Genomic DNA, 15,660 nt, shown 5'->3' on the forward strand with positions numbered 1-15,660 from the left:
GCCCATCGGGCTGGGTTTCTCCAGCCACTCTGGGCAGCTTCCAACAGAAGCTTAAAAATACATTAAAACATCAGTTGTTAAAAACCTCCCTAAACAAGGCTGCCTTCAGATGTCTTCTGAATGTCATACAGTTGTTTATTTCTTTGACATCTGAAGGGAGGGCATTCCACAGGGCAGGCGCCACTACCGAGAAGGCCCTCTGCCTGGTTCCCTGTAAACAACATATTCTCAACAACATATTACAGCTTCAAGCATTCTTTGAGAGACGCCACAACTGCTTAAAGTGGTACCACTCTATTCTGCCTAGTACCACTCTACTCTGCCTTGGTCAGACCACACCTGGAAAGACTGTGTCCAGTTTGGGGCACCACAATTTAAGAAGGATGTTGACAAGCTGAAGTGTGTGCAGAGGAGGGCGACCAAGAGGACAAGGGTCTGGAAACCAAGCCTTAGTCTGAGGAACGGCTGAAGGAGCTGTGTATGTTTAGCCTGGAAAAGAGGAGACTGAGAGGAGATATGATAGCCATCTTCAAATATCTCATGGGCTGTCACATGGAAGAAGGAACAAGCTTGTTTTCTCCTGCTCTGGAGGGCAGGACTTGAAAGGAGAGGAGATTCCAACTAAACATATGGAAAAACTTTCTGACAGTGAGAGCTGTCTGACAGTGGAACGGTCTCCCTCAGGAGGTTGTAGACTCTCCTTCCTTGGAGGTTTTCAAGCAGAGGTTGGATGGCCATCTGTCGTGGATGTTTTAGCTGAGATTAGCTGAGATTCCTGCATTGGTTGGACCAGATAATCCTCAGGGTCCCTTCCAACTCTGCAATTCTACAATTCTGTGGCACCACTTTAAATGTATGGTACAGATGGAGGCCTGAATAGTGCCTACCTACTAAAGAGTTCAGAACGTGGGTGGCACTGTGGGTTAAACCCCAGAGCCTAGGACTTGCTGATCAGAAGGTCGGCGGTTCGAATCCCCATGACGGGGTGAGCTCCCGTTGCTCAGTCCCAGCTCCTGCCCACCTAGCAGTTTGAAAGCAAGTCAAAGTGCAAGTAGATAAATAGGTACCACTCCGGCGGGAAGGTAAACGGCATTTCCGTGCACTGCTTTGCTTCGCCAGAAGCGGCTTAGTCATGCTGGCCACATCACCCAGAAGCTGTACACCAGCTCCCTCGGCCAATAAAGTGAGATGAGCGCCACAACCCCAGAGTCGGTCACGACTGGACCTAATGGTCAGGGGTCCCTTTACCTTTACTTACTAAAGAGTTCTTACCAGATTAGGGTGTCTACCTGGGCTACATCTTTCACGGATTACCTTTGACCAACCTTCTGCAAGGGTTACAATTCCCTTCAACCCCAAACAGCACAGTCTTTCTTGTGGAACACAATGATCTTAATTGTGTGGGTTAACCAATGGCAGACTGCTGTTTAGCATGGGGGAGCTAGGCTTTAGAAACATCTGGTTTTCTACAGCCCTTGGGTTCAAGCGGTATTTGCCATTTCTCAGGGATCTGATGTGCTTAGATTTGGATCCTGTGCCTGAAGTCCATGCTGCCTGCTTTCCACATTTGACTACCCACATTACAGCTTGAGGAGGCTTCAGAGGGCCAACACTACAGCAGAAATATACATGAATTGGGATAGCTCAGTCAATAGAGCATGAGTCTCTTCATCTCAGGGTTGTGGGTTTGAGCCCCACATTGGGTGAAATATTCTTGCGTTGCAGACGTTTGGTGACCCTGGTAGTCCTTTCCAAAACTACAATTCTGTTATTGTTCCAGCAACCACAATAGAATCCTCTGCTGCTGTTGGTTTCTTCCTTCTGTTTAATTTGTTTATGAAAACCTTGCCAAACTTTCTGAGCCACTATGGGTAATGGACTGCATTATTATTATTATTATTATTATTATTATTATTATTATTATTATTATTATTATTTACCACTCTTCATCCAAAGATCACAGGGCAGTTCACAACATAGAAAAACAAAAATAAATCACAGAACACATAACAATAAAAAACCAAAAGCAAAACAAACCAATAACCCGTCTCCCATGAGAATGTCCATTTTGCTTCATCTCCGTCTCTGATTTTTCCAATCTTAAGCTTGGTTCTCCAAATTATCACATCACTTTTAAGTCCTCATGGAAATTCATCAGTATTTTTGCACGATTATTTCCTAATATAAGCGTTTTTGTATGCAATATTCCCTAATATGCACACTTTTCAAAGCAATCTCCCCTGATATAATGTCCTTTTGGATGTTATTTTCATTAATATATGCAAATATAGGCATCTGTATGCACACTTTACCCTAGTATATAAAGTTTTATATACATTATTTGGCTGCACTGCAAAACTTGGAGAAGCGTGGATTTCTAAGGATGGCTGTCTTTAGGTTCTCACGTTGTTGTGGAAAGAGCAAAGTATGTAAGTTTGCTTTTACATGGAAACTTAGTTGAATTTCTCCCCCTTCCCTAATAGGGAAGCACACTCAATGGTAACAGGACATCATTTATCAAGCAGCCATCTCAGGCAGGAGGAGGAGGAGGAAATAATCATCATTTTCTGAACATATAAAGCTTACAGAGGCAAACCTTTGGTCTCCCTAGCTTGGTAAGATCCATTGTGACTGGTAATGACTGTTTTCCAGCTTTGCTACCTTAGATCTTTTCTAACTAAAGATGCCAAAGGTCAAACCTGCACATGCTCTCCTACTCAGCTAGGTTCCAGATCAACTCACTTTATAGCTGGAAATGTAAGCATCCGCTATTGGTTTTGCAACATTTTGAGCTGGTATTTCTATTTAAAGCATGGATGGGGGAACCTATGACCCACCTAATGTTGGTGAACTCCGACTCCTGTCAGCATGGCAAATGGTCAGGATCCAGTGGTACCTCAGGTTATATGTGCTTCAGGTTACATACGCTTCAGGTTACAGATTCCGCTAACCCAGAAATAGTACCTCAGGTTAAGAACTTTGCTTCAGGATGAGAACCAAAATTGTGCTCCAGCCAGCATGGCAGCAGCAGGAGGCCCCATTAGCTAAAGTGGTGTTTCAGGTTAAGAACGGACCTCTGGAATGAATTAAGTACTTAACCCGAGGTACCAAGGTATTGGGAGTTGGAGTCTAGCAATATCTGGAAAGCCACAAGTTCCCTATCCCTCGCCTAGTTGCAGTAAGAGAAATGCATTATTCCCAAAGCAAAACAATTTCTATTCATATATACTTTGAAAATAACTTTTTATATAAGCTAAAGCCCAGCGTTTTATTTCTTGCTTAACTGGTAAACCTGTAAAAAAGGTGGGGAAACAGAGTTAATTTTCTGTATTTGTCTGTAAAAAAAATCACTTTAAATGAGACTTAACTACTAACTGTACAACTCTGTTCAGCAAGGAGGATTGGTTCAGCAACAGTTTTTTTTTCCCCAGGTGCAGTTTTGCTTGCTGCACGACAAAAGATCACATGAAGTTCTTTGACCACTTGGAATCTGATCTGTAAGTGCCAAGAGCAGCTGTTGCCATTCAAAAACCTACAAACTAGCATCTGACCAGCTTACACCTTTCAGTGCTTAAAAGGTTGCCATGCACCGTTACTTAGGAGTTTTATAGAGTCTAGAAAACCGGCCTCAAATAAAGACCTCGCCACCCCGGAGTTCTTAACAGTCCTCTTTTAAAAGCACAGCTTAAAAAATACTGTACTCCCAAATCCAAAGCCACTCTGGTTTCCAGCAAGATCAAAGCCTGGCGTTTACAAAACGATTACAAGTTTTAAAAGAAAGAGGGGGAAAGGGGGGGGGGACCAGGCAGAGTGCTCAACTTGTCAGGAGACGAGACAGGCAGGGATGTTGTTTTCCAAGGCTACCCCGCTCACAAAGACAGAGGGAAATGGGGTGCTTTGCACTGGAGGGGAGAGGAAGCGAGAAGAGGGGGCTTTTAAAGTGGTCTCCCAATGCAATATACAGATGCAAGCCTGCTCTTTTGAGAAATAGGAAAGCGCAGCAGACAGCAATGCTTCAGTGCTGCTTCCTTACAACCACACACACACACACACAACCCCTAGCAAGAACTCTGTCACAACTCAGGAAGGGGCACCTCGGATCAAAACTGCCACCTCCCGTCAGTGATTGACAGGCGCATCACCTCGCTAAGCCCATCTGTCTTTCTTCCTTGGGGAAAAAAGTGTGCCGCTGCCCACGGAAACAGCCACCCTATGAGAACCGTCTCTGCCGCAATCACCATTTACATCTGCCTCTAGCAACGTTACCTTTCGTCCTATTGTTTCCCATGCCTCCCCATTCGGTTGGCACTTGGGGGGTGGAATAGCAAGTGCACCGGTCGCAAATGAATCCCATTTACTGCGGATGGCCGACAGGTATTGCACTGCAATTTAACATGACTCCAGGCAGCAGCAACAGTGGCGGTGGGGCGGGGGGGACCTTTGCCACGCAGCAAGGTAGACTCCGTGCAATATCTGCGACCGTGTAATAAAAAGCAGCATGCTCTGTTTTTTAAGGCTAGGCTAGGCTATCTCATTCTCTCCCCCCTCCCCGTTTGCATTCCTACCCACAGGTAAATAAGAGAGAGAGCAAGACTCACACTCTGCAGCTTTCCCGTCCGCGCTAAACGACGAATCTTTCCAAAGGGGGGCAGATCCCAGGAGTGACACTATCAGGCACCGCATCTAAATGGAGCTGAAGCATTTAGGGTTCCTTGTTTGGCATTTAGCAGTGACAACAACAACGGCGGCGGCGGCAGCAGCACAGGGGAGCACCTCCACCAAACTAATGCAATGTACTTTGCAAATTGGCCGGCGATAAAGGGAGCGCGAGCAGCGTGTTCCTGCGTTCTCCGGCAACGGTGCGCGAAGCCTTAATCTCGTTACATGATAAATCGCCTCGGCCATATGTGTCCATGTGGCACCCGTTCAACTTGCTGCCGGAGACCTTCGCCGATGCCGGGGTGGGGGAAGAGGCAGTCTGCCCCCCTCCCCACAAGGAAAGCAAAGGGGAAGATGGGAGCGTGCACGTGGGAATTCAGCACACACGGAACAAAAGAGGACTCGGCGGAGAACAGAACAACAATACGACACTGGAAGAACTCTGCCTGGCTGAGCTCTCCGCACAGCAGCCAGCACAACCCCCCTCCCTCCCTCTCTGCAATTCTTCCCCTCCTCCTCCTTCCTTGTTTTCCCTCCCCTGTTGCAAACCTTCGCAAAGTGACAGCCGGGAGCATGAATTGACTTTCCAGAGGTCTAATATACTATTTTTAAAAAAACTTTGACTGCACCATGCAGTCCAAGGGCTATGGTGAGATTTCTCAGGTTTCATGGGCATGGAGTTGAGGGCAGTGTCACATTTATTTTTGCGAAAGCTGCGCCAGGAGGATGCAACACCAAACTGGCCGCCTCCCAGTGACTGCCAGTTACTGAACAGGAAGGAAAGGGGGCTGGCGTCGGACCTCCCCAAAACTTACCCTTCACTTTCCAGGGCATAGGCATGGCAATGGAACTCCTCTGCCTAATCTTGCAAGCAAGTAGCGCTCACCACCTCCGCCTCCCGATGCCAATGGGAAAACAATCGCCCCATCCCCAGTCTCTCTGCCCTACTGGACTCGCATTAAGATAGAAGGCAGGAAGATAATTAAGTACACCGTTGTAAGCACACCTTGGTCCATGGTTTCTGTGGGAGCTGCAGCTTAGCCTGCCTTTCAGCTGCAGAGTAACTGCAGGTAGGTAGGAAATTGGGACAAACAAGCAAGGGAAGCTCTGTTCATTAGGTCATCTGGGCAAATTAAATCATGGTGCCCCACCCCACAGAATATCACTGGGGAAGGGACCCCCAAACAGGCATTTCCCACTATTGCCCTTTCCTCTACCATATTGCTTCCCTGACCCATAGGATCACCCCGTTTTTGAATTCCTTGCATTCTTGTTTTCATTTTAAAAAAATGCTTTTATACTACTGTTTTGTTGGTTTTATGCTGTCTTTCTGTTGCTTTTTGCATGCACACTGCACACCGCATAGAGATTTAGATGGTTCTGTAAATGCTTTCAAATCAATGAAGAAATAAATGCACACATATGGTGCAAGGGTTAATTTTGCTCTCTCTTTCCAAAGCGGTGTTAGGGCCCAAGGCCAGCCTGCAGTCTGTACCAGCTCCAAGTTCTGGGGGATCCCTTGGGCAAAATGTCCTAAGTGGGACCCACTCCCTGACTGGGATCACCTCTTTCATGCTGCTGCCACTGCTCCCCATTGGCTGGGCATTTCCTTTTTGGCCCAATCCACACAGACCAGCACCAGATTTAGGGTGGTGCAGGCAGTTCCTCTGCACAGGGCACCAAGTCGAGGAAGTGCAAAATATAAAAACAACCACCACCTATATTTATAGGTGCCTGGGTCATGCTGTGGGGTGGTTGTCCTTGTGGTTTTTTTTTTCCTTCCAGGGATGTCCAAAGCCAGAGAAGTTTTCTCAAGATTGCCCAGGAAAGCAATGGAGAGAATTGCAGGACTTAAGGTTGCAGATTCAATCCTCATATAGGACAGTTGATCCTCAGGGTCCCTTCCATCTCCATGATTCTATGCATTCTATCTATGCATCTAAATCAGCGGTTCTCAACCTGTGGGTCCCCAGATGATGTTGGACTACAACTCTCATCATCCCTGAGCTCTGGCCTTGCTAGCTAGGGAAGATGGGAGTTGCAGTCCAACAATATCTGGGGACCCACAGGTTGAGAACCGCTGACCTAAATGAATGTGTTTCTAAATGCATCTACATGTAGTGTTTAAAATATTTATTAACCACCCTTCATCACAAGATTCCAGGGTGATGTACGATAGGCAATCGGAACACATAAATCCAAGAAGAATAAAGATATAGAAGATCAAGGGGCTATTGAGTCCAGTTCTTTGTCCCAAGACCAAGCAATTCACACACACCCCAATATCCGTCTTTGCCATCCAGACCACAGTGCATCACAGTCAGAAACCACAGTAAAGGTTGGTCAAGCAAATGGCTCCATGTGATTCAACCAAGATGCATTTTATGGAAGACTCGACAAATCATGAGACCTCTCTCGTCTCTCTGAGCAGGAGCAAAAATTCCTTCTGATCTCATGCACAGTGTTCAGCTTGGCCTTGAGCATGGTGCTTTAAAACTCATCTTCAAAAAGAAATTTGACTGGGGGCACACACATGTGTCCCTGATGGTCCACAGGAAAGGGTAAAAAAAAAAAAAGTGTTTCAAGATCTTAAGGGAGGAATCATTCCTACTCTTCCCAAAGGCCATTTCTTGCAAAAGAGGTGCTCATACGGACAGTAAATCTGCAATCTGGTAACTTTCACAATCACTGCTATTCATTGCTAAAAGGAGAGTGTGATGCCCTGTCTCTTACGGCTTGGACACTATCAGGGATAGTGAACCTGTTGCTCTCCAGATGTTGCTGGACTCCAACTCCCATCAGCCCCAGCCAACATGAGCAAGGATCAGGTCCATGGGGAAACGGAGTCTCTTGCAACATTTGGAGAGTCACAGTATCTGCATCCCTGCCCTACAGTAACTCCATAACCATTCATAAGCATGGACACTCCTTCTGCATGATCTCTCCAGACTCAGTCCTCATCTGAGTTCCTCACCACCTCCCTTAGGGAAACACTACAGGAAAACATCTCCCTTGCTTCTTTGAGAAAACACTAAGAAGACATACCAGGTGTAGGGGAGAGGAAGTTTTGGATCACTCCATGTCAAAGCATTTAAACACAAACTCAGTGCAGATACCCAAATACAGTGCAGATGATGGAACTTCCAAGCTCAGCTGACTTTGACTTGGTCCAAGCAGGAGGCCATCAGCAGCTGCCCACTTGATCAAGCAGTGAGCCTAATGGGTTGCAGTGGTCCAGTGTCAACCTGGTTTCTATGCAGTGGCTGCCGAAAAAAGCAACCTCCAAAGGTTGGTCTCTGATTTAGTGGAGCTCAGGTGGCATCCTTGTGTACAGGAGATCTTTGGGTAATGAAGCACACCTACAGCACACACCTGCAGCCTCATAGTTAAGATGACTGAATATGGGTGACAGTGCAAATCCATGACTTACTGCTTAGTGATGGGGAAGGCAAAGAACGCTTACTTTTCCATGACCCATTGCTTTCTTACTGGTTCTTTTTTTAGTAATTTTAATTGGTTGTCATAGATATATAACTAGACAAATGAAACAAGAACTTAAAAAACCCAACACTTGGGATTTTGCCAGCAACTAGGTAATTATTGATGCCTTTAGAATATTCATTCTTCTGCTAAGTTTTTCTACAAGATTCCCCTATATTATTCCATCAGGGTTGCATGAAAACCTGCCATCTCCAACTAAATTGAGGTCTGACCCAAAATTGGGAGTATCAGAACCCTAAGAAGCCTCCTGTAACAAATTTGCTAGAGGCTATTTAAGGGCAAAGACACTTCCATCCATTGATGGTATGGTGTCAGGAGTCGTGTCCAGACTATATGGAGTCAGCTTAAATTGTTGTGGCCTGATGATATGGGCAAGATGCCAGGAAGTGTCTGGACAAACACATGTCCTCTTGACCGTTGCCCATCCTGGTTGATTAGAACTTGATGGAGATGGGGTGAGTAACTGGATGGGTTAATGCATTGTTGTTGACGGGCATGGTTCCAGCAGTCTTAAGGAGGCAGTACTGTGTCTTCTGTTTAAGAGACCCTCCATTGACCCAGAGTTCTCTGAGAACTATTATCAGCTGAATCTGTTGAGGCTGTGCAGGTGTTGGATTGTTGCCTGAAGGCCATAGTACAAGGAAGAGCTTGTACTGGTTGCCCGTACGTTCCCAAGCCCAATCCAAGGTGTTTACATTGGCATATGAACCTCTAAACAACTCTCTGAAAGGATGCTTGCCTCTCCATCAATCTGTCTGTACACTGAGATCAGCAGGGCAGGCCATTGATTCTTTCTTATTCCACCACCAGAAGTATATGGGAAGTACATGACTAAACCACTTCTGGTGCAATGGGACACATGACAGAAACCAGAGTGCATGGAAACGGCATTTACTTTCCCGCTGCAGCGGTGCCTATTTATCTACTTGTACTGGTGTGCTTTTGAACTGCTAGGTTGGCAGGAGCTGGGACAGAGCAACGGGAACTCCCCCCATAGCGCAAATTCGAACCGCCAACCTTCTGATCAGCAAGCCCAAGAGGCTCAGTGGTTTAGACCACAGTGACACTTGCGTTTTTACCTTTACCTTGTAATCTACCCTGGGATCAATACGATGAAGGATGGTTTAACAAATCTAATTAAAGAAATGAAGAATTAAATAGGATATATATTATGCTAAATAAACAGGCACAACTATCCAGTGTTGTACATAGTCATCCTTCCCTCCACACCTTAAAACTAGAATGACTCATTTCATTATTTCCTTCACGTTTCTCACTCATCCCAGAGCAAAATAATGGAAATCCAAACAGAAATGATACAAGCCTAAACAGGAATGTGCATTCAGGGCAAGGACTTTGCTGCCGCCTAACTTTAGCAGAAGCTTAAAGATTCTTCCAACTCTGAACCCGTCAGGTCCTGTAAGAAAGCTAAGCGCTCCCTCTTTCTTCAAGACCTGGATCTCGACCTACGCTTGGATATTGAAGGAGGAGGAAGAAGTTAAGGCAGACCTGTGGGCAGCAGCTGTGCAAATATTGCCAGCTGCCAGCAAGAATTGTCATTTCAGGGTCGAAACCTTCTTATACTCAAAAAAAGTAAAATAAAGTGAGGCTGAGGAAGGAAGCAAGCAACCATCCACTTTTCAATTAATAACCAAGTGGTCATTCATGCGTGCAAGACACAGTTTTGATCTAGTTCCCGGAAAAGGAGACAAAACCTTAATTCCAGCACACTCAAATAAAGACAAAGAAATCAGCTGCTAGAAGGAACAGGGGCTCAGGAGATCCAGGCTTTGGGATGCAATACCTCTTAGATATTTTTCTTGAGCTGCTGGGTTTGCACATAGCTCAGTTGGTAGAGCATGAGACTCTTAATCTCAGGGCTGTGGGTTCAAGCCCCACATTGGCCAAAAAGATTGCTGCATTACAGGGGGGTTGAACTAGATGACCCTCGTGGTCCCTCCCAACTTCACAATTCTAGGATTAGTCAGTTTGAATTTGTTAGTGATGGGTGGCAGCTGGGTGAAGGGCGCAGGTGGCAGACACCTGCCACCTTGCCCTCCAAAGTTCCCTGCTCCACCCATGTCTGCCCTCTTCTCATTTGCTGAGATAGACCATCCTGCTGTGGCTCCTTCCATATTTATTTTCCTCAGGCACACGCTGGGGGTCACAGGTGCTCAGCCAAGCAAGGAACCCAACCAAAGACCTGCTATAGGACAGCAGGCACCAAAAGGGCACAAAGCAACCATTCATCTCCAGCTGACCTGCTTTCTCAGGCATCCCACCCCATCTGGCGGCTAATGGATTGAGGTTGAATCCTGACAAGACAGAAGTACTGTCCTTGGGGGACAGGGGGTGGGCTGGTGTGGAGGACTCCCTGGTGGTCCTGAATGGGGTAACTGTGCCCCTGAAGGACCAGGTGCGCAGCCTGGGAGTCATTTTGGACTCCCAGCTGTCCATGGAGGCACAAGTCAATTCTGTATCCAGGGCAGCATCTCCACCCCCATCATCCAGCCTAAACACTGTGGTCCAGCACCAAGGGCCTTCTGGGAGTTCCCTCACTGTGAGAAGCAAAGCTACAGGGAACCAGGCAGAGGGTCTTCTCAGTAGTGGCGCCCGCCCTGTGGAATGCCCTCCCATCAGATGTCAAAGAGATCAACAACTACCTGACATTTAGAAGACATCTGAAGGCAGCCCTGTTTAGGGAAGTTTTTAATGTTTGATGTTTTACTCACAGTGTGTTTTTAATCTTTGTTGGAAGCCGCCCAGAGTGGCTGGGGAAACCCAGCCAGATGGGCGGGGTACAAATAATAAATTATTATTATTATTATCATCATCATTATTACCATTATTATTATCTCCACCTGGAGGATTGCAAACACACCATTTCCCCTCTCTCCCAGCCAAAGGATGCTAACACCCAGGTTCCCAATAGTCTCTCTCACACTGAGTCACCTAGGAGATGCACTCAATCCTGTATAGAGTCAAGCAATGCATCTGAGTCCCATACAGCAAGGCAAGGCAAACAATGCTTCAGCGGGAAACTAGCAATGCGGGTGATGCCCTTATAAGCACTAGTTAAACCAGAATGCAGTTTACATGGTCCCAAGTGCAGGTCTTAAAAGCTTCTTTCCACATGTGAGGCCTCAAGAGCTTGCAGGAGGCTCAACGGCAATTTACGTTAGTGCCTGATCATAGTCAATGCAGAACTGAAAGCAGAAGAGAGGTATTTCGCTAAAAAAGAAGAAGGACAATCAAGCACACTGTCTGGTGTCTGACTGATTTTGGGGACATGCACAAAAATATCTGTTTATCTTTAAGACATTTTTGTACCTGAAACTAAAATGGCCACTGATTTCTGCCTAAAGCAGAACCGGAGGTGAATCTGAAGGTTCCTGTTCAGGCCAAACAGCCAATAGCAATTTTGAAGGGTGTTTCAAAATAATTAAGTGTTCAGGACTTCCGGGTTGGCGCCATCGCTTAATGGCGGATTCCCTCCGAGCTCCGGAGGGAATCGGCTTCGTAGAGTTTGGGTCTGGCCGCTGCGGCGAAGCAGGGACCCCTAAAATCACAGGCGCGAAAGCCTGTCAACACAGAGACTCGGTGGGCACCATTTGCGCCCCCCCAATCCGTGAAGGAGCCTTTTTAAAGGCTTCGGAACGGGGACGGGGTGAGGCGTGGTGCTGAGAGTACTCCCTCGTCTACGGAGTGAAGCCGCAAGCCATTGACGGAGAGCGCTGACTTTTTCCTTGGATCAATTGGACTTTAAAGCATCAACCCGTGAGTAATACGGAGATTGGGACCTTAAAATTTCTTTTTTGGATCAGGAACGAGCGGGGAAGGGTTAAAAAGGAAGTCCACCCCCCCTCTTTGTAAACAATCTAAAGCAAAGGACCAGTTAGCTAAGGTCGAGAGAATTTGTTTTTGCTTTTTAGTATAAGTTTTTAACTTCACGGTTCTGACATTATAAGAAGATTTACTGGAGGATAAAAGATGAATTTTGGGAGTTGAAATTTCACCCTCCCCTAGACCCGGGAGCGTCCCGCGAGAAAGCCTGCTGATGAAACACTGAAGAGTTTGACAGCTGTCAAGTTAGCTGTCAGACAGTTAGTTGTCAGCCAGAAAAAGAGAACTTTGTTTCTGTTGCTTCTGCTGGTTTATTTGTTATAACTTGCTGAAAATAAGGAAGGGCTGATACAAAATAACTGGACTTTTGGTTTTGAGCTGAAAGGAATATTAAGGAACTAAAATCCCCCTAGAGGGGTTTTAGTGACATTACATTACAAGAATGGCTGGAGGACGGAAAATCCAAGCAGAGTTGGACAGAGCATTTGTTCTCTTGGGAAAGTTACAAGATCAATTCAATGTTTTGGCTACAGAGGTTTCAGTACTATGCTTGACAGTGAATAACAGTGTTGAACCTGATAAGGACTTGAAACAGGAAGCCCATTCAACTGAACAAATAGATGAAACTGAAAGTTTTGACAAGATGGAGCAATATGTTGCTTTAGAAGAAAATGAAGGAGGAGCTGGAATTCTGCAGAAGCCAAAGGAGAGTTGCAATTTGAGGCCTGACATGATGACAAAAAAGGAAAATAAAAATTTGATGTGGAAAGCCCGGCCTGAATTGGAGACTGAAAAATGGAGAGATCTCCTTTGCTGGAGATCTGAAGACCTGAGGATTACAAATTTGCTGAAGGTGAAAGTTGGAGCTTTGGGGACATTTGGATTTGAAAGGAGTATGAAACAAGAGTTGGAGTACCCCACAGGCTTTGTTTTTAAGTATGGAGGTCTGGCTGGAAGCAATATGGATCCTGTTGGGCCGGAGCCTCTCCGAGACTTGGGGTTTAATACCAAAGACTATCAAAAAGACCGGCAGAAAGGAACTGAGAGAGATATAAGGGCCTCGGACGTGAGATCTCCAGGCTAAATAACATAAAGACTGATGGATATTGGTTGGGGACTGGAACCGGGAAAAGGGTGGGTGGAGTTTGAGAATCCAAAGGGTATACAAATATAATCTGCTTTGCTTTTATATTTTTGCTAGTTGTATGGAAATTGGGAAAATCGTGGAAGGGAAATTTTGGTCGACTTTAGGAAAAAGGTTTAAGAATAATTAATGAGGTATAAGTATTGATGTGTAAATTTGGATAAGGTAAAATTGGCTTTTAAAATAAATAGAAATAAGGTTTGTAAAAATAAATTGAGGAAATGGAAGAAAGATGAAAAGTAAAATAACAGCATGTTAGAACAAATTTTTAAGTTAAAGTGGAGAAATAAGTTAAGGATTTGCTGAACTGACAATCTAAATTGGAATACAAGAAGGGGAGGTGTGAGGAGGTCTGAGAAATAAGGTTAAAGAAAATAAGTAATTGAAACTTTATGTGTTTTTAATTGTTGTTAACTTTTGAATTTTTTGTATTTTTGTGTTGTTTTTACTTTGTTTATTTTTGTTTTTGATGTATGCTGAAAATACCAATAAATATTTATTTAAAAAAACACAAAATAATTAAGTGTTCAGCAAAACATCTCTCGAAAGTTTCTTGCCTTTCTTCACCAGAAGCAAACTAATGACCACTCTTCCATACAGTCACTACTCCAGACAGGAGCTCATTGGTGCTTGTTATTAACAACAAGCAGAGAAAGGGGTGCCAGAATATTACAGCTCTGCTCACAGAGTCCTGGTATCACATCATGGTTAGTCTAGCCTTTCTGGAAGGTTGAGAGCAGCCCCTGGCAAGAACGAATGTTTGTTTTCATGCATTTTTTCAATAGCAGGTCAGTGCCATTTGGCTTCCCACCATCGACACAGTTGGTCAGCTGTTCCGAAAGCTGTTTACCATCATACGCAGAGGGGTCATCCAACAGCTTGCTGAATTGCAGAAGGAACTGTCTACAGGCTTGCAAGAAAAACATCTTCCTTGTTCTTGAGTGGCATTTAATTCTTGCAATACAGTCAGATCCATGCAAGCAGGACCTAAGCACAAGGGCACTCGCCCCTTCCTGCAGTTTCCAGTAACTGGCATTCAGAAGTGTTGCTGCCTCTAACCAAGGAGGCAGAGCACAACCATCATGGCTGGTAGCCATTGATCACCGTGAATTTATCCAACCCTCTTTTACAACTGTCCATGTTGGTAACTGTCACTGCTTCCTGGGGGAGCGAGTTCCACTGGTTAACCATACATTGTATGAGGAACCTCAGGTTGAGAACTTAATTCGTTCTGGAGGTCCGTTCTTAACCTGAAGCTGTTCTTAACCTGAGGTACCACTTTAGCTAATGGAGCCTCCCGCTGCTGCTGCTGCACGATTTCTGTTCTCATCCTGAAGCAAAGTTCTTAACCTGAGGTATTATTTCTGGGTTAGCGGAGTCCGTAACCTGAAGTGTATGTAACCTGAAGCGTCTGTAACCCGAGGTACCACTGCACTTTCTTTTATCTGCCCTCAACATTCCAACATTCAGTTTTATGGGATGTCCATGTATTCTACTGTTCTGAGAGCGGGAGAAAAACGTTTCTCGATCCACTTCCTCTAGGCATAGGCCTATATACTTCTGTCATGTCACCACTTACTCTGTTTCCCCCTATAAATTAAACATAATAAACAAAGAAAGAAATAGCATAAACCTCCAAGTCTCACTATTTAAAGAGGAAAGACTTAGCTAACAAAGAGTAAACCAACCTAGGATTTTGCCCCCCTCCCAAAAAATGTAAAAATCGATCCGTCATGGTGCAAAGCTTCATAATATATATGGAAGAAAGCAAAGTAGAATGGAGTCAAAACAACAACTCAGGAAGCTTTTTTTTCTGTTAGAAAATAGCTGAGATTTTTCTTTTGCTCACCCCCTTGAAAAATAAGACAATTTGGCAGAATTATCTCTGCCCCTTCTTCATGGTGGGCTCCCCAACTTTTCTCCCCACAGTGGCCTGTGGAAACATCTCTGGAACGTAATGTTAAAAGGTTGCTCAGACTGCCATCACAGCTGATGTTGCTACCTGTTACAATGACAGCATTCTCCTCTTCCCTCACAAAAAACCCAATACCCACATCTTAGGGAAATGGTAACAAGCTATTCTGCCACAGCTATTGGTGAGAGTGGCCCCATCCCACCAATAAACTATAGGAGAGTTTATCCTCCCAGTAAAATGATTAGGTGAAATTGCTCCCCACTTCAAGGCTCTGGTCACAATTTGGGTGGGGAATTTCAGGAGGTCATTTGCAAACAGCTGCAAAGCCAAGTGTCCAAACAGTTGCCTATACAATGCACTTCCTCCTCTGCACACGTACACAATTCCCAAGTGGCAGTACAATATGAATGAGTCAAAACTATTAAATAATTGTGAGCCAGTTTAGAATTCTTGGGGGGAAATTCCCCCCTTTCTTTTTTAGCCTTCACACATGCTGCTCATAATTGCTGGTCCATTTACACTTGAGCTGAGTGGGATTTGCATATCTCTACCATGAGTAGGGAAGAGCGCTGATGGCTGTTGACCCACCTCCACTCAT

At 45.1% G+C, this 15,660-nt stretch overlaps 1 protein-coding gene across 3 annotated transcripts in view; it reads right to left on the reverse strand.

Annotated features, from left to right (window-relative positions):
- Positions 1-15,660, reverse strand: part of ARHGAP24 (Rho GTPase activating protein 24) — a 353,954-nt gene that overhangs the window by 312,979 nt on the left and 25,315 nt on the right. The window contains exon 1 of one of the 3 annotated variants that reach the window (XM_053404170.1): positions 4,599-4,945. The exons of the other annotated variants lie outside the window; for them this stretch is intronic. The gene's annotated coding sequence lies outside the window, so the exon portion shown is untranslated. Of the gene's footprint in view, positions 1-4,598; positions 4,946-15,660 lie in introns of those variants that run through there. 3 annotated transcript variants of the gene reach the window in all.

Source organism: Podarcis raffonei, chromosome 9, assembly GCF_027172205.1.
Source record: "Podarcis raffonei isolate rPodRaf1 chromosome 9, rPodRaf1.pri, whole genome shotgun sequence".
In the NCBI taxonomy this organism is placed as follows: Eukaryota; Metazoa; Chordata; class Lepidosauria; order Squamata; family Lacertidae; genus Podarcis; species Podarcis raffonei.